General features: G+C 38.4%; 1 protein-coding gene and 1 pseudogene across 3 annotated transcripts in view; one reads left to right on the top strand and one right to left on the bottom strand.

The window, feature by feature from the left end:
* The window catches only part of CDC42SE2 (CDC42 small effector 2), a 138659-nt gene that overhangs the window by 45455 nt on the left and 70484 nt on the right, over window positions 1–22720 (top strand). For all 3 annotated transcript variants that reach the window (XM_025924986.2, XM_086704842.1, XM_086704832.1), the window contains exon 2: window positions 2632–2808. The gene's annotated coding sequence lies outside the window, so the exon portion shown is untranslated. The remainder of the gene's footprint in view (window positions 1–2631; window positions 2809–22720) is intronic.
* Window positions 6495–10223, bottom strand: LOC112860683 (plakophilin-4-like; annotated as a pseudogene).

The following is a 22720-nucleotide window of genomic DNA, read 5'->3' as shown; positions in this document are numbered from 1 at the left end:
CTCCATATCATTGCCAACATTTGTATTTTCCTAATGAACAATGATGTTAGGGCATATTATCATGTACTTACTTGCTAGTGTCTATCCTTGATCAGGAGTATGTCAAGATCATTTGTCCCTTCTTAAAATTGGGTTTTCTTAATGAGTTTTGAGCATTCCTGTATTCTTTCTGGATTCAAGTCCATTTTCAGATGACATGATTTACATATATATTTTTTTTCACTGTGTGGCTTGTCTTCATTTTGTTAACAGCATCTTACGGAGAGCAGAAATTAGTAATTTTGAAGTCCTGTTTATCACTTTTGTCTTTTATGTGTCATGCTTTTGTGTTTTATCTAAGAAATCTCTGCCTAAGACTACAAAAATTTCCACTGTGTTTTCTTCATGGAGTTTACAGTTTTAGATTTTCCCTTTAGAGCTGTGATGGATTTTGAGTTGATTTTTATATGTGGTACAATGTGTAGATATCCTGTCATTCTGGCTCCATTTGTTGAAAAGGCCTGCCTCTGCAGAAAGTCAGTTGACCGTATATACGTAGCTTTATTTCTGGACTGTCAGTTTTGTTTTATTGATCTATTTGTTTCTCTTCAGTACTACACTGTCTTGATATTTGCAGTTTTGTAACGAATCTTCGAATATAATTGATCTTTGAGGTTGTTTTGGCCATTCTAGTTCATATGCATTTCCATATGAATTTTTGATTCACCTTGTCAATTTCTGTTAACACTGCTTGGATTTTGATTAGAAGTGCATGGAATCTTGCTCAAATTAGAATTGACATGTAAAGGTCATTGAATTCATGAATACAGTACTGTATCTATTTGTCCTCTTTGTACATCATTTGATAATTTATTCCTAATTATTTCCTATTTTGCAGTGATACTAAATAGAATTATTTTCAAAAATTAATTTTCTGATTTCTTTGAACAGCTGTTCTATAGAAACAGTTGATTTTTTAATTCTAACCATCTGTTGCTTAGTTTCATCTTCAGATGAAGTATAGTGTCCTAGTTCATTGTCATTTTAGATTGGAAGAAATGTGTAAGCTTACAAAATGTAATGGGTCAGTATCTTGCAAGGAGTGGTACATATTATCCCCAGTATTTTGTCTTCATTTTTTTTAAGATTTTATTTTATTTAAAAAGTTTTCAAGTTTTTTATTTTGAGAAAGAGAAAGCATGAGTGGGGGAGGGGCAGAGAGAGAAGGAGAGAGAGAATCCCAAGCAGGCTCTGCACTGTCAGTGTGGAACCCGATGTAGGGCTCAAATCCACAAACCGTAAGATCATGACCTGAGCTGAAGTCAGACACTCAACCAGCTGAGCCACCCAGGCACCCCAAAGATTTTATTTATAAGCTATCTCCACAGCCATTGTGGGGCTCTAACCTACAACCCTGAGATCAAGAGTTGCATGCTCTATTGACTGAGCCAGCCAGGTACCTCCATCATTTTTTTAAAACGAAATACTAATATTCCTCATAATATGGAACCTTGAAACTTCAAAGTACCATTATTTAAATAGTTGAATTTGTAGGCAATTTCAGGAAAGTATTTGATTCTGAAGGAGGAATTATTTGTTTTTAGGTGATTCCAAGAGTCCATTCAAATTATATATTTTAGAGAACCCAGTGCCTTGGTACTGGTTTTGTGAGAATGAAGGAAAGTGTATAAGGATTTTGAGGTTTGAGGCTTATGCACATGAATCACACTGCAGCTTACTGAGATGCAGAAGACTGAGGAAGCCGTGAATTTGGGATTTTCGTTTCAATTTGGACATGGTAGATTTTCGGCCTTTTGTTCACTGTTAAGTGCTTATATGTTTATTTGGAGTTTTATAAATATGTATAACATATATCTTAGGTTAAAAATATGCCTGAAGTCCCAAACTAGTTGTATGCAAAATTAGAACTCAAACCTAGGGCCCTCTGACTCCAAAGCCAATATAGCTGTCCCTGTTGTATTGTCAAGGCAGAAAAACATGCTTCACTTTGACAGTAATAAATGTTCCCTCTGAGCTTTTATGATTATATAGCAGAGTTTGCAACATCCCAGGCCAGCAGGATCCATACAGATAATTGAGTTGTGTTATAAGAGAGTGATGACATCTGCAGGCAACTGCAAAGCCTATGTCCCATCTGAAGGATTAGCTGCTAATCAGCTCCAACAGATTGTTACCATGTGGGAATGTGGGCCCGGCATTGCTGGATCTTCTGACCTTTTTTTTTTTTTTTTTTTTTCCCTCCAAGAGAGGTCAGAAATACTGGTTTTCATGTCGAGTCTTCTGATTTATAGGTAGCTATCCTATATATGTATATATCCTACATGCTATGTAGGTCATCCTTATTTGGTCCACCATACATATGTGTTAGATTCTACCCCGTGAGCAATCTATGGTAAGCCTTGGACCTTGTATACTATGAACACAACAATAAATTTATATGATGTGAAGAGGGTGGTAACTGTAATAAGCACATTACAACCTTTGAAATGCAAGTTGCTTAATTTGAACATGGCGCTTAATGAATCTGGTATTTAAATTCAGTTTTCTTATAGGTCAGTTACTTATAGATGGTGGAAGAGGGAATTGCTCCCTATAGCTTTTTGCCTCCTAATTGCATGCTTTCATTTGTAGATCGGGCCAACTGTGAGTTTGTGGACATTTAACTGAAACCCATTTGACTGAACCCAAATGAGAAGAAACCTTCAAGAACCAACTGCTATTCATAGAATCTGCAGTCATCTGTATGTGTAATATGGAATGTTCTCAACCTAGAGATAGCTGAATGGGTGACTCCATTGACAAGGAGTGGTAAGTTTGACTATCCCCACTATATCCTTTCCATAAAAAGAGCACTCCTCCTCTTTTGTTCTTACCATTTACTCACTGTTGAATAGTAAGTTAATTTTTGTATCACAGAGAATGACAACAGTGCAGTTTAGGAAGACACTTTATCCCTAACTGTATTTAACGTATGTTTGCAGTCAGACTTTTTTCTTAAGTTAGGCACATCTATTCCTTTGGCATTGTATTTTTCTTCTTTATTTCTCTGTCAGATTGTACCTTTCTCCAAGGCCTGTCCTTGAAATATTCAGCTCACGTTAAAATGATGGTCATGATACTTAACAGCATCCACTCTAATCTTGGTTAATGGTAGATGTCATTGCTGTTGGAAGTGATTGTTTTAGGAATAGATCTAGTTTTGGCCAGTTGGTCATAGAAGTCTTAAGAAGATGCTGGGAGAGGTTTTCTTGGTTTTGAGAAAGAAGAAAAGAGATGATCCCTCTTCTCCGTAAAGATGGTTTTATCTGGATTGACTTCTGGAACTGCTGTAGCCATTTTGTTACTAGACTGAAAGTGATGCCCTTATGGAAAGGAGGGCAGAGGCAAGAAGAGTGCAGAGAAGTAGAACTGGGAGCTCCATGTAATATACCTAGAATTACCCTAACTTGTGATGTGAAATAATCAATTTCCTTACTGTTAACTTGCTGCAGAAATCCTCTCATTTGATTTCTCCACTGATTATCCGCTGTCTTTAGTGTGTCATGCATTTATTTATGCTTGATTAGGTTCTGTCCTGTCCAGTAATACTTGTTTATGTATGTCGCTTTTCTAGCACATTATAAATTTTGTGAAGTCAAGGGCTGTGCTTATATTCCTGCTGTGTCTTACATTAGTATTATGTTCTTAATAAAGCCATCAGTGCATATTTACTGAATTGAATTGTTTGAACAGTTTAGTATTTGAAAAACCAATCTACAGAATTGAATAATTACGGAGATTGTCTTTTAATTCAAATTCTTTTCTTTAACCACACTACTTCCCTGGAGGATTATAAATGAAGTTTGGCTTTTAAGATGATTGGTGTGTAATATATTTTCAAGTAATCAGTTCTATTCTGAAAAAATGTTTTTCTTCAACTTGACTGTCAAAATCAGGTCTTTTCCTATATATCTGATTTTTGGTTTTCAGTCTAATAAATTTCACTGTCTTCTGTGTTATAAACACAGAATAGTTTATGTTCTGTTTTTGATACTAATAATAGGAATAAGGGACAAAGATAGGAAGAAACAGAGGGGTGCCTGGGTGGCTCAGTCAGTTAAGCGTCTGACTTCAGCTCAGGTCATGATCTTGCAGTTTGTGAGTTCAGGCTCCACATCAGGCTCTATGCTGTTAGCTTTGGATCCTCTGTCTCCTTCTCTGTCTGTTCCTCCCTTGCTTGTTCTCATGCTCTCTCTCTCTCTCTCTCTCTCAAAAGAGAGTTTGTTTATTTTGAGAGAGAGAGACAGAACACAAGTTAGGGGAAGGGGGGCAGAGAGAGAGGGAGAGAAGAGAATCCTAAGCAGGCTCTGTGCTGTCAACGAGGAGCCTGACTTGGAACCCAGTCCCACAAACTGTGAGATCATGACCTGAACCCAAACCAATAGTTGGACGCTTAACTGACTGAGCCACTCAGGCGCCCCTGTGTATGAAAACATCTTGACTGATACATCCTTTATCATCACCCATTTTAAACTGTATAATGATAACTCAAGGGACTTTGTGAATTAGGTAAATAAGTCTCTGATGATGCAATCCATTATCAGTTGTGTAAGGGGGCAGATAAAGCAGGCCATTCATTGTTTGATTCCAAGGATTCAACGATTAAGTAGAAGGTGGTAAATAAATACATTGTCCATGCCATTGCTAAGGAGCTTATTGTTAACTAGAATAGGCTATCATTACCTGAATGATCCTACTAGTGTAGAGTAGGATTATTAACTGAGGATTGATGATCTCTTTAAAAAAAAAATTTTTTTTTTAACATTTATTCATTTTTGAGTGAAGGAGTGTGTGGGGGGGAGGGGCAAAGAGAAAGGGAGGCACAGAATCTGAAGCATGCTCCGGGCTTTGAGCTGTCAGTACAGAGCCCAATGTGGGGCTTGAACTCATGGACTGAGAGATCATGACCTGAGCTGAAGTCAGATGCTTAACCGGCTGAGCCACTCGCGCTCCTATGATCTGTTATTAACTGAGGCTAGGGTTGTGGAAGAAAAGGAGTATCCATCATCTCTTGTAATTAGCTGTTTGATGGAGACTCCTACTGAGCCCTTGGTACTTCTGAAGCTGGTAAAACAAACAATTGTGGGGAACCTGGAGTCTGGCAGTCCTTAAAAATATATATATATAAATTCTCACTAATCAGTTTTTCCTAATAAAGCATTAGGAAATATACACACCTTATGCCTTTATTTAAAATCTTTTTTGGGGCGCCTGGGTGGCGCAGTCGGTTAAGTGTCCGACTTCAGCCAGGTCACGATCTCGCGGTCCGTGAGTTCGAGCCCCGCGTCGGGCTCTGGGCTGATGGCTCAGAGCCTGGAGCCTGTTTCCGATTCTGTGTCTCCCTCTCTCTCTGCCCCTCCCCCGTTCATGCTCTGTCTCTCTCTGTCCCAAAAATAAATAAATGTTGAAAAAAAAAAATAAATAAATAAATAAAAAATAAATAAAATCTTTTTGTTTTCCTTATTCAGAATCTTGGGGCCAGATGTATTTGTGGGGTTTCACAATTCTTCAGATTTTAGAAAGGTTAATATAGTGCATACACTGTGTATTTGTAGCTTTTAACTTAAGGGACAAGTTGGTTTCTGTTATTAAAAATACAAATAATAGGGGCGCCTGAGTGGCTCATTCTGTTAAGTGTCTAACTTTGGCTCAGGTCATGATCTCTCAGTCCATGAGTTCAAGCCCCGTGTTGGGCTCTGTGCTGACAGTGTGGAGCCTGGAGTCTGCTTCCGTTTCTGTGACTCCCTCTCTGTCTAACTCCCCCACCCCGACTTGCGCGCTCTCTCTCTCTCTCTCTCTCTCTCTCTCTCTCTCTCTCTCTCTCTCCGTGTCTCAAAAATAAATAAGCATTAAAAAATTTTAAAGGAAAAATGCAAATAATACTTTACATGAGTAAATGCCAAGTTCTGTACACTTTTCAACATTATCTTAATTCTTGAACAAATTTTTCTAATAGCAATAAAACATGAAGACCATCCATTTTCTTTCTTTACTTTTTTTCTTCTTTCTTTCTTTTCTTTTGTAGGCTCTACACCCATTGTGGGATTTGAACTCACAACCCCTATAGATCAAGATTCACATGCTCTATTGACTGTCTGTCTATTCATACTATCAGAACATAACTTTATGCACATTTTAAAAATCCCCTTTAATTTCATTTTACCTACACGTCCCCCATCTCTTTTCACTCATTTCTCAAACCTCTCCTTGCATTGCCCACACCTTTACCAGACTAAAGAGTCTATAAGTAATTAGTTCTGACACCTAAATAGAGCTTAGAAAGTCAAAGTGCTCTCTCCCAAAGGTTTCCTCACTTCACTGATAAGTCTTCAAAAAAGAAACGCTCTTCACTCATTCTTTATATTTCACTTTCACATTTCATCAGCAGATCAGCAAGTGTATTTTTCTTCTCATTCTAAACAAGATTAGAAAGATTTCTACTGAGCATCTTGATGCTACACCCACAAGTCTGGAGACTCTGGGTACTGTTCTGCTCTTACAAGGTCCTTTAATGGAATAAAAGTCTATATAATTTGTGGTTGATTTCAGTCCATACTGTGTTGGATAATCAGTAAATAGCTGGAAAGTGAACTTAGTCATCATCAAAATAAGGATCTTCATAGCTATGAGGAGACTGCAAATACAGTTCTACAAATACAATTCTGTTGAAATCATCTTTTTCTTTTTTTAAAAAAATTATTTATGTAATCTCTGCATTCCATGTTGGGCTTGAACCCATAACTCTAAGATCAAGAGTCACTCTGAAAACTGAGTCAGCCAGGCACCCCTCTTTTGAAATCATCTTGACTACAATACAGCTAGTATCCCGTAGCCATCTGTTTTTTCTTGCTAGTGAGTAATAGGAACTGATGTAAATTGGTGAAGATTTCCTGGAGCCTGAGTATAAGCCTTTATATGTGGTTTCCTTTTGGCTCTTAAAATACTGCATAGGTGGCTGGATCCTGTTGTATTCAGAGTGAGGGTCTCTGATTCTTAACAGTATTCGTGAGGAGGAAGTGCTGCTGACGGACTGATGGGTGACATCTGTTGGTTAGTGGTAGACAAGGAAGGATGTGAATTGAATTGGTCTGCAGTGTACAATGAAGGTGTAAAAAAATGGTTTTGATTGCATCCATCTTTTTCATGAATGCTTTGGAGGTCCTAATATTGCTATAATGTATTCAAGAGCTGGGCTGCTGCCTTTACCACTTTGAGATGATCTGTCTCCTCTGCCTTTGGTTGTGTTCACTAGCTTTTCTTTCTCCCTTGAGTCAACAAGGACTTTGTTGTTCTCCATGATTTTGCTAGTGACCTCGTGCAGGTTTTTTGTTTCCTTCCTTCCTTCCTTCCTTCCTTCCTTCCTTCCTTCCTTCCTTCCTTCCTTCCTTAATTCCTTAATTCCAGTTTATTGGGGTAGTAGTAATTGATGCCTGCAGCTGTATGAAGTGGTCCATACACAGAACTGCATCATGAAGAGAGGAAGGGCCTGGAATGCAGACAGAACCAGCCCAGCCTCAGTGTGTAGAGTCCTGTGGGTGCCTGCATCCGACCCTGCATCTGCGGGTTACTACTGAGTGAGCTGGATACAGGCTGGAGGGACCTGGTATAGCAGATGGCTTCTGTGATCTCGTCAGACAGCACATGAGGACCAGGGCTACTGGGAAGCCAGTTGGTTAGGTCTCATGGTATATTTACCTGTGAGCTTCTTGTTCTGAACATCTTGCACCATATTCCTGAAAGCAATTGCTTCACATGGAGTAGCTCTATCATTATCTGCCCTTAGAAGTTCTATAAGGATGGGCAGCCCTTTTTCTTTGTGGATGGCCACCAGGATGTATGCTGTAAACATCTAGTTTCCAGAAGACTGCTTCTGGAGAGATCTAGCAGAGCTTTTCAAGTTGGCTGGGTTGGAACTTTCTGGTGGAAGAATCAGATACCGTTTTACCATTGTTGGATGCCACAGCATCTCGTCCCCTTGGAGAACTTTGACAACTTGGGGATATGACCAACTTCATCTCATTGATCTCTTTATGTCCTTCTCTTTTTCTTCTCCCCCTGTCAGCCTGGCTCTATGTCCTTGCTGGGAGACTCTTTTCCTAGTTAAGTCATCCCAGCAGCCAGGCTGATAGGATAGGTTTCTTGGGGGTGCAAACACAGTTCACCACAGTGTTGCTGTTGTAATTAGATGTGTTCATACATGTGCGAATCACATGCCGATGTGAGTCTGCCAGCCCCTCATAGGATTTTGCATTTGCTTCTTCCCTCCCTCCCTCCCCTACAGAATTAGGCAGAACAAGTGAAGTCTGATTATGATCAGCATCAAAAGAAGAATTACTGCATTCAGAAGAACTGGAATATTCACACTTTTTGTTAAGATTGAGAGAGTATCTCAGTCGATTGTCACCTTTACAGTATCCTATGGAGATAAATTCCAAAGAACTCCTATACAAATTTCCTTACTTTATCAGTAGATTTTCTTACCAGTTGGAACGAGGCAGATATCTCACCAACATCCTTGATTGGTATTTTATTTTTCATCTGTAAGACTGGCAAAAAGGAGGTTTCAGAGAGTACCACAGCATTCCGCCAAAGTTCCAAAACTCTTGTCATCAAGAAGGTGGACCAAATGCTTGATTCTTCCTAACCTATACACCACCTTCTGCACTTTATTGTTGCCAGAGCACAGGTGATGCAGGTAGGCCACTGCATCTGCCTGAACTGATGGGAAGGGTGTTGCAACATGTGAGCGACTTGACCCAACTTCTGAACACTCCAGGCACTCCCTGGGGTCTGTCTGAATACGGTCTATTGCTGTGGATCTTGTGGTGCCATCCTCAGCTGGTGCTGCATGGTGAAGCCTGTTACATCTGCACTCCTGCACTCAGTGTTGGATTGGACTCAGTGTAGGGCTCTGTGTGGCTAGTTGTTGTGTTCAGAGCATCATTATTTTTTTGGTATGTAAGGATGCTTTGTTGTCTGGATATCGTTTGCACATTTTCAATACTTACTGTACCTCTGCATTACAGTGCTGCCTGTAATCCTTAGAGCTCCATGGTTTCGTGGTTTGGTTTGCGATAACCTTGGGGTGTACTGGGTCTTCCCTCCATATATAGTAGTGATGAGCAGTTTGGGAGACACAGCAGAATGAAGGTCTTGCCCAAGTTGGTTGGGCTGACTAGCCTAGGAACAGTAAGCCTGTCAGGCTGTCTGACTGATGAGGAACCATACTTGTAATGGCACGATGCTGCTGTCCACATTGTTCTGTGTCATGAACAGTCCTTTTCAGTGAAGGTCCCAGATGTGTGGTATAGTGGTCATCACTGCAGGACAATGACCCCACTTGGCCTTTGGATGGGGAAGCTGCTTGAGCTTGACCATCAGGGTCAGTGGGGACCCTGCTCTGGTGGCAGTTTGGTACTGAGGGATTGGTCTTTCGGGATTGGAGGAGTGTAGGGTGGTGACTAATACAGTCTGATGTACAACTGTTGGGGAGATGACTCTCTCTTTAGAGTATGGAGACGCTGCCCACTGAGCAGGTAATGGGGTGGAGGAAGATGCCCTGGGGTTCGGTGGTCGGGAGTCTCAGTGACGGAGAGCCAAATCTACTATCCAGAGAAGTTCTCACCCCTTTGAGGAAGACATACCTGTCCTGGTAACATAAGAACAACTGTGCTCTAGATGGAGCTGAACTAACTCTTCTCATGGCCTGATTGGCTACTCATGGTTGAACTAGTGTTTGCCCTTCAGCTCTTGAATTACTCACTAAATGGTTACTGGTTGAACTGTGAGCGAATGCTGTGGTCTGTTGTGTGTCTTACCCAGATTCTGGCTGTCTTGGAAACTCCTTGCTTCCTGGTTTTCACTGTCAGAATAAGAATTCATTTGTGTTGAACTTCTTGAGTTACCCAATGATCTTTCATGGTGAATAGAGGGTCCCTTGTGCTGACTCTGTCCTGATGAGGTTGTTGTTGGGATGGATGGCATCAAAAACTCTAGGTTTGTTCATATCAGTATTTGCACATCTCTTGATCTCCAAGGAGATGACTCCTTAGGTGAGCTGCTCCTTCAGGGAAGCTAGAACAGTGGTGGCTGTGATATTGGGTTTCAGGTCTAGGCCAGTGTAGGCAGTTTTCTTTGTGTGGTTGCTCCTCCTCCTCCAGTGAGGCCTGCTCAGTATTGGGCATTTATTTCTTTTTCTAGATTAGACAGGGTTTTTTGTCACTCCAGGAACCAGGTACATCCGCCTGAGGGGTAGCTGCTGTGCTACCCTCCAAAATTTGAAAAGCGAGCAACGGCTCCCCAACCCTCCTTCCCCTACACACCCCCTTCCCTGGAACAGCTCTCCCACCAGCCACAGGGGTGGTAGCGGTAGCTACCTTGCCCCTCAGCCCTGTGCCTGTGGAGTTAGCTTTGCAGCCAGCATTGATAAGGACTCAGTCCTAGAGGCCCCTCTTCATCTTTATACTTGAAAAAATTTAGAGACATTAGGTGACTTTATAGCAGTTTATGCAGCTAGGAAGTGGTAGAATTGAGATTATAATCCATATCTGTTTGGCTCTGAGATCCATGTGTGTATTAACCTCTGTTGCACTGCCTCTTCATTGTGTTGTATTCCTTAAACTCACCTATTTATTAACATTAGTAAGATTATTATTATTGGAAAGTTTAATCAGCTAACCTAACTAAATTAACTTAATATTTCTTTTTTTTAAAAATTTTTTAACATGTATTTATTTTTGAGAGACAGAGAGCATGAGTGGGGAGGAACAGAGAGAGAGGGAGACACAGAATATAAAGCTGTGAGCATAGAGCCCAACGTGGGGCTGGAACCCATGAACTGTGAGATCATGACCTGAGTCAAAGTCAGATGCTTAACCGACTGAGCCATCCAGGCGCCCCCACTTAATATTTCTAATAGTCTTGCTGATTGACTTAGCTTTTCTGGGAATAGAGTCCTTATTTATAAACATACATAATATTGAATTTTGCTTATCCTTTTCAGACTTTATATCATATTGGTTCGCTTACTAGTTGCATTATCTAGAACTTCTAGAACATTGTGATAACAGTGAGCATCTTGTTAATTAATTTAAAACATCTGATGTTTTACTAAATGCTTACATTAATTGAATATAGTTTTTCACCACTGAGCATGATGCCAGCCCTTAGTAGTATTCTTCATAAATAAAATAGGAAAGAGAGCAAAGTACTTCTGTTTTATTAAGAGTTTTTTTTTAAATTCTATTTGGATGTCTATGTAGGCCAGATTTTAAAGTCTTTTTTTAAATTTTTTTTTTTTTTTTTTCAACGTTTATTTATTTTTGGGACAGAGAGAGACAGAGCATGAACAGGGGAGGGGCAGAGAGAGAGGGAGACACAGAATCGGAAACAGGCTCCAGGCTCCGAGCCATCAGCCCAGAGCCCGACGCGGGGCTCGAACTCACAGACCGTGAGATCGTGACCTGGCTGAAGTCGGACGCTTAACCGACTGCGCCACCCAGGCGCCCCTGGATTTTAAAGTCTTAATTGTTGCTGTGTCATAATGGCTGAAACTAAAAATTACTGTTATTTCTACCTACTTATACCGCACTCATTTTTAATCTCTGATAATGTATACACGTCTTACCTCTGGCAGTATTCATTTTTGTACATTTAAAAAATAAGTTTATTATAATTTATAACTTGCTTAGTTGTATTTATTTTAAATATATATTTAAAAATTTTTATGTGGGGCTAGCACGTAGTAGGAGTTCAGTGAATATATGTTCAATATGTTAATTTTTATAATTATCTGATTAGTGAGGCATATTGATAATAAGCCTGTATTATGACTAATGATAGGAAAATGTTGTATCAATTTTAGAAGTGGAAAAAACCCAGAAAATAGATATGTAGTATTGTTGCAGTTTCCTGGTTTCATGGTCATTTAGCTGATTTCTGATCCATTTTCCCATTCTGACTTGATAGCATTTTGCTGTAGGTACCACTCTTTCAGTAGTTCACTGGTGGGTTTAGGTATTTCTCTTAGTTCTCTCGCACGAGCGCTCTCTATCTCTCTCTCTCTCTCATTCTTTCTCCTTCCTTCCATCCAACCCTCCCTCCGTCTCTCTCTGTCTCTCTCTCTTTCACACACACACACACACACACACACACGAGGACTAATTCATTTACCAAATGTGAGAGAATGAGGAAATATGCATATTATAGAAAATTATTAAAATACAGAGGTAGAATGTGATTGTCCCATTCAAATATTGCCCCTGAATGGTTCAGAGTTTCTCCTGTTAAACTTGCAAATAGCTATAAAGGAGGAGTTTGGGAGATATCTAAGGAATGGAATAATTGGAATTACTCTTCAATTTTGTCAGTATGATCCAAAATATCTGTCTCTATCTATAGCTAGAAAATATTTTTGAAAGTCTTATAATAGTGTTATAGTTTAAGGGAATGGAAACTGATATTAAATTTCTAGTTATTTTGGTTAATGGTCTAGGGTATAATTATCTGGACATAATTGCCATTTGAGGAGCTATGCTTTGCTTAAGTAAATAGAATTGGTGGCTCCATGTTGGGCCCACTCAGCAGCTAACCGTAGTATAATAATCCTTACCACAGCAGCTGGAATTTATTGTAGCTATTGCTGTATGTTCTCACTGTAAAGGTTGTGATTTCTGTGAGGAAATCAGAAAAGCAGCCCTTTTGTGGTTTTGATTAAAGAGTGTTTTCCTGGCAGCATGAGAAAATGCTCTGCTTGTTTTGTGCTCTGTAGATATAAGATGTGCTTTTACAAAAGGAGCCATTTCTTTAAAAAGTAGTCCTATGCAAGATACCTATTTTAATTTTATTATTAACCATCTGATAATTGTGAATGGTTTTAATGCACATGTTCACTGAAGAAATGCTTATAGGGAATGATACTAATTAAAGGAAATGTGTTGATATTAGGGTGGGTATAGAAATTTTCCACTCAAGGCCACATTCCTATGGTTATCTTTCTATGGTTTTCTTTAAAAATGGTTGACCCATAGAACTCAGAACAAGTTGAGTACTGTGTATACTGTCTTTGGGTATTTTATTTTAATTATAGTGTTGTTAACATACAGTGTTATTTTACTTTTAGGTATACAGTATAGTGATTTAAAAATTCTTTGTATTACTCAGCATTCATCAAGATAACTGTACTCTTAATCCTCTTCACCTATTTCTCCCATCCCTTGACCCATCTCCCCTTTTGTAACCATCAGTTTTTCTCTATAATTAAGAGTCTGTTTTCTGGTTTGTCTCCCTCTTTTTGCCTTGCTGATTTGTTTACTGGATTCCACATATATGCGAGATCATCCAAGATTTGTTTTTCTCTGGCTTATTTCACTTAGCATTATGCTTTCTCACTCCATGTTGATACAAATAGCTAGATTTTATTCTTTTCTTATGGCTAACATTCCTGTGTATGTGTGTGTGTGCCACATCTTTTATCCATTCATCTGTTGGTGGACACTTGGGCTCCTTCGATAGTTTTGCTGTTGTAAATAATGCTGCAATAAACATTGGGGTGAATTTATCCCTTCGAATTAGTGGTGTTATATTCTTTGAGTAAGTAACCAGAAATGTGGTTACTGGATCATGGGGTAGTCCTATTTTTAATTTTCTGAGGAACCTCCATGCTGTATTCCACAATAGCTGTACCAATTTGCAGTCTCACTAATAGTGCACGAAGGTTTCTTTTTCTTCACATACTTGTCTACACTTGTTGTCTTTTTTATTTTTGACAGGTGTGAAGTAAGATCTCATTGTGGTTTTAATTTGCAGTTTCCCTGATGATGGATGATGTTGAGTATCTTTTCATGTGTCTGTTAGCCATCTGTATGTCTTTGGAGAAGTGTCTATTCATGTCTTCTTCTGCCCTTTTTTTGTTTTTGTTTTTTAAGAGAGAGAGTGTGAATATAGGGGAGAGAGGCAGAGAGAGAGAGACAGAGAGAGAGAGAGAGAGAGAGAGAGAGAGAGAGAGAGAGAGAATCTCAAGCATGCTCCACACTTAGCACAGAGCCTGACACAGGACTTGATCCTGTGACCCTGGGATCATGACCCTAGCCAAAATCAAGAGTCAGATGCTTAACCAACTGAGCCACCCAGGCACCCCCTATTCTTCCCATTTGTATTGAAAAAAAAATTTTTTTTTTAAGTTTATTTATATTGAGAGAGAGCAAAAGGAGGGGAGGGGTAGAGAGAGAGGGGGAGAGAGAGACTCTCATGCAGGCCCCACACAGAGCCCAGCAGAGTTAGCTCAGAGCTTAATGTGGGGCTTGATCTCAAAAACCATGAGATCATGACCTGAGCCAAAATCAAGAGTCAGATGCTTAACAGACTGAGCCACCCAGGTGCCCCTACCCATTTTTCAATTGGATTATTTGGTTCATTTGGTGTTGAGTTATATAAGTTCTTTATATATTTTGGATACTGTTTATTGAGTGTGTCATTTGCAGGTATCTTCTCCATTCAGTAAGTTGTGTTTTAGTTTTGTTGGTTGTTTCTTTTGCTGTGCAGAAGCTTTTTAGTTTGAAGTAGTTCCAGTAGTTCATTTTTGCTTTTGTTTCCCTTGCCTCAGGTGACATATCTAGAAAAATGTTGCTATAATCAGTGTCAGAGAAAGTACCACCTGTGCTCTCTTCTAGGATTTTTATGGTTTTAGGTCTCACATTTAGGGTCTTAGTCCATTTTGAGTTTATTTGTATATAGGGTGTATGAAAGTGGTCTGGTATCATGCTTTTGCTGTAGCTGTCCAGTTTTCCCAGCACTATTTGTTGAAGAGACTTTTTCCAGTGCATGTTCTTGCCTCCTTTATTGCAGATTAATTGACCATATGATTAATGGGTTTCTTTCTGGACTTCCTACTCTTTTCCATTGATCTGTGTCTGTTTTTATCCCAGTACCATACTGTTTTAATCACTATGGTTTTGTAGTGTCACTTGAGGTCTGGAATTGTGATACTTCCAGTTTTTCCTTTTTCAAGATTGCTTTGGCTATTTAGGGTCTTCTGTGGTTCCATAAAAATTTTAGGATTTTTTTGTTCCAGTTCTGTGAAAAATGCCATTGGTATTTTCATAGGGATTGCATTAAGTGTATAGATTGCTTTGGGTAGTGTAGACATTTTACCTGGTTTGTCCTTCTAACATATGAGCATGGAATCTCTTTTCATTTGGTTGTGTTGTCTTCAGTTTCTTTCATCAGTCTTTTATAGTTTTCAGAGAACAGATCTTTCACCTATTTGGTTAAATTTATTCCCAGGTATCTTACTGTTTTTGCCGTAGGTGTAAATGGGATTGTTTTCTTAATTTCTCTTTCTGCTGCTTTGTTACTAGTGTATAGAAATGTTGTGAATTTCCATACACTGATTTTATATCCTGTGACTTTACTGAATTCAATTATCAGTTCTAGCTGTTTTTTGGTGGAGTTTTCAGGATTATCATGTCATCTGCAAATAGTGACAGTTTTACTTCTTTACCAATTTGGATAGTTTTCATTACTTTTTGTTGTCTGGTTGCTGTGGTATTGTCTTTGGGTTTTAATGGTAGATGGGGAAGGGTAAATTTTACTCTTTAAAAATTGACTAACACTTTCATGCCTGATTACTTACATTCCTAAATATTATAAGCTATAGCTACATTTTTCTGATTCCTTCATATATTTCAGGCATTTAACAAGGCAGATTTACCAGCAAACAAATTTTCTTAAAACATAAATAATCCTTAAATGTCCAATAAATTATACTTGCAAATTTAGCTTATCACATTTTCTTATCTGTTAAATACCTTTATAAATAGAACATAAAATACCCTAATAGTAAGTTGTTAAAATATATTTAATGGCAATAAAATATTAATGCTGTAGCTTTTGGTTGACCTCATCATTTCTGTATTGATTTCTGTATTTTCCTGGAGTTATAGAGTTATCCACTGAAAAGGAAACAGTTACTGTCAAGCCTAGCTGAGGTAATTTGGTTAAAAATCAGGATTGGGATGCTGTTATGAGTAAAGCTCTTAAGGTCAAAAACTATAGAATTTGAATGGATTTCTGGGGAAAGAAACTTGATATTGATAGCGTCTAGGACCTAGATACACCTGCCAAGCCTGAGCTGGCCTTGGTTAGCATGCGTGCTTTTCTTTGGTTGAATGGGTTCACTTAATGGGACCTTTTGAGTCCTCTTCTTTTAACTATTTACTCAGACACATGGGTTTTGTATTTTATGCATCTTTGTACTTACCTGAAATGCTGGTCTTTTAAATGAGTTGAAAGTAGGGGTGGGAGGAAGATCTTTCCAAGCCCCAGTGTTATTTATTTATTTAATTTCTCAAATTCTGGGTCCCACTTCATCCTGGTGCTCTAAGCCTGTAGTAAAGCACTCATTTTAAGTTCTTTATTTGGGATGGAATTCTGAACCCCTTATTTCCCTTTATTCATGGAATAATCTTATTTCAGCTGTAGTTGTTCTCTACACCATAGAAAGTAATGTGGAGAACAGTTTCTGCCTCTGGGAAGAACTTCTGTTGGTCTCACTAACCATGATATATTCAATGTGCTGAATGGGAAAATAGGCATCCAAGAATACTTTATCCAGTAGGCTTCATTCAGAATTAGAGGGAGATAAAGAGTTTCCGGGACAAAAACTAAAGGACTTTGTGACCACTAAACCCACCCTGCAAGAAATATTAAAGGGGAATCTTTGGGAAAGAAAGACCAAAAGCAACCAAAAAAGGAACAAAGAAGGGGTGTCTGGGTGGTTCAGTCATTTGAGCGTTTGACTCTTGATTTCAGCTAGGGTCACAATGTCAGGGTTGTAGGATCAAGCCCTGTGTTGGGCTCTTCACTGAGTGCGGTGCCTGCTTAAGATTCATATTCTGTCTGTCTCTGTCTCTGTCTCTCTCCCTCTCTCTCACTCTTTCTTCCTCCTACCCCCTACTCGTGCTCTCCTTCCCTCTTTTTCTTAAAAAAAAGAAAAAAGAAAAAAAAAATCCCCAAACAACGACTTTATAGGTAATACAATGAGTTAAATTCATATCTATTAATAATCACTCTGAATGGAAATAGAAATTTAGAATATGATAAAAATGCATTTCAGATCAGAGAAAAGGATTTTTTGTTTTTTTTAATTGCAGTATATTATAGCAGGGTAATGGTCCACAACAAACAAACAAAATAGATCCTTCTCTTCAGAGGAGGAAAGCAGATTTTTACCCCCCTTTATGTTATTGGAGTTGAGGAGGCATTTTTCAAAGATTGGAAATGCAGATACTCTAGTGGATTGTTAGTGGGTGTGTAGCTTGGTATATTCTGTTAGATTTGAAAAATATCTGTGAAAATCTAAAATACCTACTGAAACTTAAATCTACAAATTCTTTGATCCACCACCACAGATAAATGCTCTAGGTTTTGGGTTCACTCTGTCATATTCCACATGTGTGAAAGTACAAGATTATTCCATGCATTATGTATGTGGAAGTAAAAGGTGAGAAACAACTCAGCTTTACACCTATTGGAGATTGTTTATACCCATGTGATAAAATATAGCCTTCAAAATTGAGGTAGGCAGTTTTTAAAACGTTTTTGATATTGCCTGTTTTCCAAGGGAAGTATTAAGTGAAAATAGCAAGGTGCCAAATGATATATGCAGTCACATGAAAATATTTTAAACAGGAAACGATACATATTTATATTCTTTTGTATGTATAGAATACTTGTAAAAGGCTACACTAGAAGTTGATACTAGTGGCTGTGTCTCTGGAGGAGAACTGGGTGGCTAGATAATGGTGAGATTTATTTTGTCATAATCTACTCTTGCATCTTTAGAGTTTTACACTATGGTAACATATTGGTATATTACTCATGTGACCAAAAAGAAACATATAACACACACACAAATTAATATGTAATACTGAGTAATAAAGCCTCTTGATCCTAATTTTCATCTTTATCAACGCATCAGAATTTCTTAAGGGTGAAACCTTACATTACATTAAATTACATTAAAAAGTTTTTTTTTTTTTTTATTGTGATATAAAACATACAACAAAAATTACCATCTTGGGGTGCCTGGGTGGCTCAGTCTCTTGAACACCCAGCTCTTGATTTTTGCTCAGGTCACAATCCCAGGATTGTGAGATTGAATTTGGTATCAGGCTCCGTTCTGAGCATTGAGCTTTCTTGGGATTGTCTCTCTCTCTCTCCCTTTGTCCCTTTCCCCTGCTCGCACAGTCTCTCTCTCCTAAAATAAAAGTTGAAAAAAATATTAAAAAAAAATTACCATCTTAACCATTAAAAAAAAGTCTTATTTATTTTGAGACAGAGAGTATGAGTGGAGGGAAGAAGCAGAGAGAGAGGAGAGAGAGAATATCCTAAGCAGGCTCCATGCCATCAGCATAGAGCCTGATAGGGGGTTTGATCTCACGAACCATGAGATCCCGACCTTAGCTGAAATCAAGAGTCAGATGCTTAACTGACAGAGCCACCCAGGCGCCCCACCATCTTAACCATTTTTAAGTGTATAGTTTAGTAATATATTCACATTGTTGTGAACAGATCTTCTTAACTCTCCTCTTGCAAAAATGAAACTCAAATACTCATTCAACCACTTCCTTTTACTTTCTATTGCTAGCACATTAGAAGTTTCTCTGAATTTGAGTACTTTAGATGTAAGTAGAATTGCTCATATAAGTGGAATCATAACAGTATTGGTCTTTTTGTGACTGGCTTATTTCACTTAGCATAATGTTTTCAAAGTTCATCCATGCAGCATGTGACAGGATTTTTAAGACTATTGAATAGTATTCCGTTATATGTATAGATCACATTTTGTTGGTGAATTCATTGGCTGTTGGATGTTTGTCTTCCTTGCCCCTTTGGGCTCTTGTAAATAGTGCTGCTCTGAACATGAGAGTGTACATATTCTTTGAGATTCTGCCTTCAGTTCTTTTAAATATATACCTGATATACCTAGGGGCGCCTGGGTGGCTCAGTCGGTTAGTCGTCTGACTTTGACTCAGGACATGATCTCGTGGTTTGTGGGTTCAAGCCCTGCGTCAGGCTCTGTGCTGACAGCTCAGAACCTGGAGCCTGTTTGAATTCTGTGTCTCCCTCTCTGCTCCTACCCTGCTTACACTCCATATCTTTCTTTCTCTCAGAAATGAATAAACATTAAAATAAATAAATAGGGGTGCCTGGGTGGCTCAGTCGGTTAAGCATCTGACTTTAGCTCAGGTCGTGATCTCATAGTTTGTGAGTTCAAGCCCCCCACATTGTCACATCCTCTGTCCCCCTCTCTCTCTGCCTTTCCCTCTCATTCTGTGTCTCTCAAAAATAAATAAACGTAAAAAAAAAAAAAACTTAAAAAAAATACATATACATACATACACACACGTGATGTACTTGAAAGTGGGATTGCTGGATCACCAGTGGTATTATTTTTCAATTTTTGAGGAATCTTCGTATTGTTCATTACAGGAGTTGCACCATTTTACAATTTTACCAACAGTGTGCAAGACTTCCCAATTTATTCACAGTCTCACCTATATTTAACTGTTTTTTTTTATACTAGCCATTGTAATGGATATGAGGTGATCCCAATATACATTTTTAACAAGCATTATAATCATAAGTTCCTTGCATATTTAAAAAAGTTTATCAAGTATATTTAATCTGATTTCATTTTGATCACCTAGAATGAAACAAGTAGTCAATTTTTACAACCGTTGCTCAGTATGCTTTGTTGTTAGGTATATGTTCTATAATCAGATCTTAAAGGGATAGTACCCTTTACTGTGCCTCTAATGTTTTTTTCTTCTATTTAACCATGATTGAATGATCCAGGAACAAACTAGGCTATACTTAACCCAAATGAATTATGCTAACTTTTCTCGTACATAGTTAAAAAAAAATTTTTTTTAATGTTTATTTATTTTTGAGACACAGAGAGAGCATGAACGGGGGAGGGTCAGAGAGAGAGAGGGAGACAAAGAATCCGAAACAGACTCCAGGCTCCGAGCTGTCAGCACAGAGCCCGACGTGGGGCTCGAACTCACGGACAGCGAGATCATGACCTGAGCCAAAGTCGGATGCCCAACCGACTGAGCCACCCAGGTGCCCCTTCTCATACATAGTTTAAATTCTCAGGTTCTGCATGTTATAAGAATTTCAACTGTGTACCAGCATTAAAAGTACGATGTGTTTTTTTTTTGTTTGTTTTTTTTTTTGTTTTTTTTTTAATTTTTTTTTTTTTTCAACATTTATTTATTTTTGGGACAGAGAGAGACAGAGCATGAACGGGGGAGGGGCAGAGAGAGAGGGAGACACAGAATCGGAAACAGGCTCCAGGCTCCGAGCCATCAGCCCAGAGCCTGACGCGGGGCTCGAACTCACGGACCGCGATATCGTGACCTGGCTGAAGTCGGACGCTTAACCGACTGCGCCACCCAGGCGCCCCATAAAAGTACGATGTTTTAATAAAAAACTGTATGTCATTTTTCCTCTGCAAGGTAGAATTAGACCTCTGTTTACTTTTTAAAAACACATTTATTTATTTATTTTTAATGTTCATTTTTGAGAGAGGAAGAGAGCTCATCTGAGCCAGGGAGAGGCAGAGAGAGAGACCAGGACAGAGGGTCTGAGTGCAGGCTCCTGCACTGACAGGAGAGAGCCCGACGTAGGGCTCGAACTCACCCACCCAAGAGGTCATAATGTTAACCTAAGTTGGCCGCTTAACCAACTGAGCCACCTGGGCACCCCCGCCTCTGTTTACTTCTAATTGAAAAGTTTTACCTTCATGGTCTTGACAGTTTGGTGTTAACTTTTCTCACAAGATGAATTCAGTCATAAATCTTTTTTTAAGAGCAAGGTCAAGCAGTGTTGAAGGATTTTATCCAGACAAAAAAAGTACATGAGATCCTAGTGAAAAATGGAAAAAGGGTATAAATTGCTTTTCAGGTTTTTTTTTCTCCTCCAAAAAAATTTTAGGGTCATGAGTGTCCTACTACAAAATACCTGGTAAAACATTTTCCATTTTAAGTAAATTAATTGCAGTTTTGTTTTCTTGACTTGAAGTGCCTGAAATCATTATTCTGGCATTATCATCATAGAATTGCTGCTTCTGTCTTAGAAGTAGTTATTCTTTGGAAGTAGTTAGTAGTAGTATTTAAAAGTATTACATCATTATGTGAATATCTAGCTGTAGATATATACAGCTGTAGCTGTAGCCTACAATTAAATCGTAAGTATTAGAAGTCATTTAAAAATAATTTTTGCTAGACTTCAAGTTTCACCACTGTGTAATTAACTTCTTTATGACTTTTCATTTGAATATTTAAGACTGAGCAGTTGCATTTACTGTACTTGGTGTGTGAGTTGGTAAAGAAGGGTGCTGAGTGGTAGTAAGGCTTGGGAATGGTGGGGGTTTAATCCTGTCAGTTTTGAGAAAAGATAATGAAATCCTTTATATTCTTTTCCATAGACATGCATTTCAAAGACTTACATTTTAATAAGAATTGGTTGTGCAGCTGCAACCCTGGCAACATGGACTAGGAGAAAAGAATTGGGGCAGAATTCCAGAAATCAAGGCAGGCACTGGTCTCATGTGGAGCTGAGCTAATGAAACTGATAAAAATATAAACCACTTAGTAGAAATACGACCAGAAATAAGACCTTTCTTTGGCCTAGTGGATGTTGAAATTTTCTGAACTATATTTTAATATTTACAAAATGAAAAAACTGTCATAAGGTGCTTACTCAATAAGAGTAGCTGCATTATATTCTCCTTTAGTATAGAAATGCCCTGTAAAGTCTGGGAAGCTAATACTCCTGTGAATTATATCTAAAAAGTAATTGTTGCTGGCCTATTCTTGGTAAAATATTTGAAGCACAAGCTACCAAGTTTGTCAGATTTTTAAAAACAGGTTTTTAAATTTTAGTAATTTAAGAAATACATGCTCATTGTAGTTTTAATGTACATTTCTCACGGTTATTGGACTCTTTAGATGTCCTCAAATAAAATTTGTTAAACATACTCTCTTCTCTCAACACTATGAGAGGGTGCTGTAGAATCTATCATTAAGCCATAATTTAATTATTACCAGCATTTAGGTTGTGTCTGGGTTTTTCCCTCCTATTATAAGTAGTATTTCTGGGACGCCTCAAGCGTCTGACTTTGGCTCAGGTCATGATCTCAAAGCTTAAGGGTTCAAGCCCCACGTGGGACTCTGTGCTGACAGCTCAGAGCCTGGAGCCTGCTTCGGATTCTGTTTCTCCCTCTATTTTTCTACCCCTCCCCCACTCACACTCTGTCTCTCTCAAAAAATAAACATTAAAAAAAAATAAAAATAAAGAAGTATTGCAATAAAACATTTTTTGTGCATATAAATATTTTGCATTTTCTGCATTATCCTCAATTATTGCTGGATTTTCAGAAGTCATACACATTAAATGTACACATTTTTGACAGTTTCTAAAAGTACTACCAATTTACATAACCTTAATTTTTTCAGCAGTGAGTTTTTTTTCCCTTGTATCTTATCTGGCTCTTTGGGCTTTTCTTATTTTTTAATTTTCTTTAAAAATTTTTTTTGTAATGTTTATTTTTGAGAAAGAGAGGGCATGAGTGCAAGTGGGGGAGGGGCAAATAAAGAGGGAAATACAGAATCTA

This window comes from Puma concolor, chromosome A1, assembly GCF_028749965.1.
Source record: "Puma concolor isolate L17-30 chromosome A1, mPumCon1.1.hap2, whole genome shotgun sequence".
Taxonomy (NCBI): Eukaryota; Metazoa; Chordata; class Mammalia; order Carnivora; family Felidae; genus Puma; species Puma concolor.
This window is presented reverse-complemented; position numbering and strand designations above follow the sequence as displayed.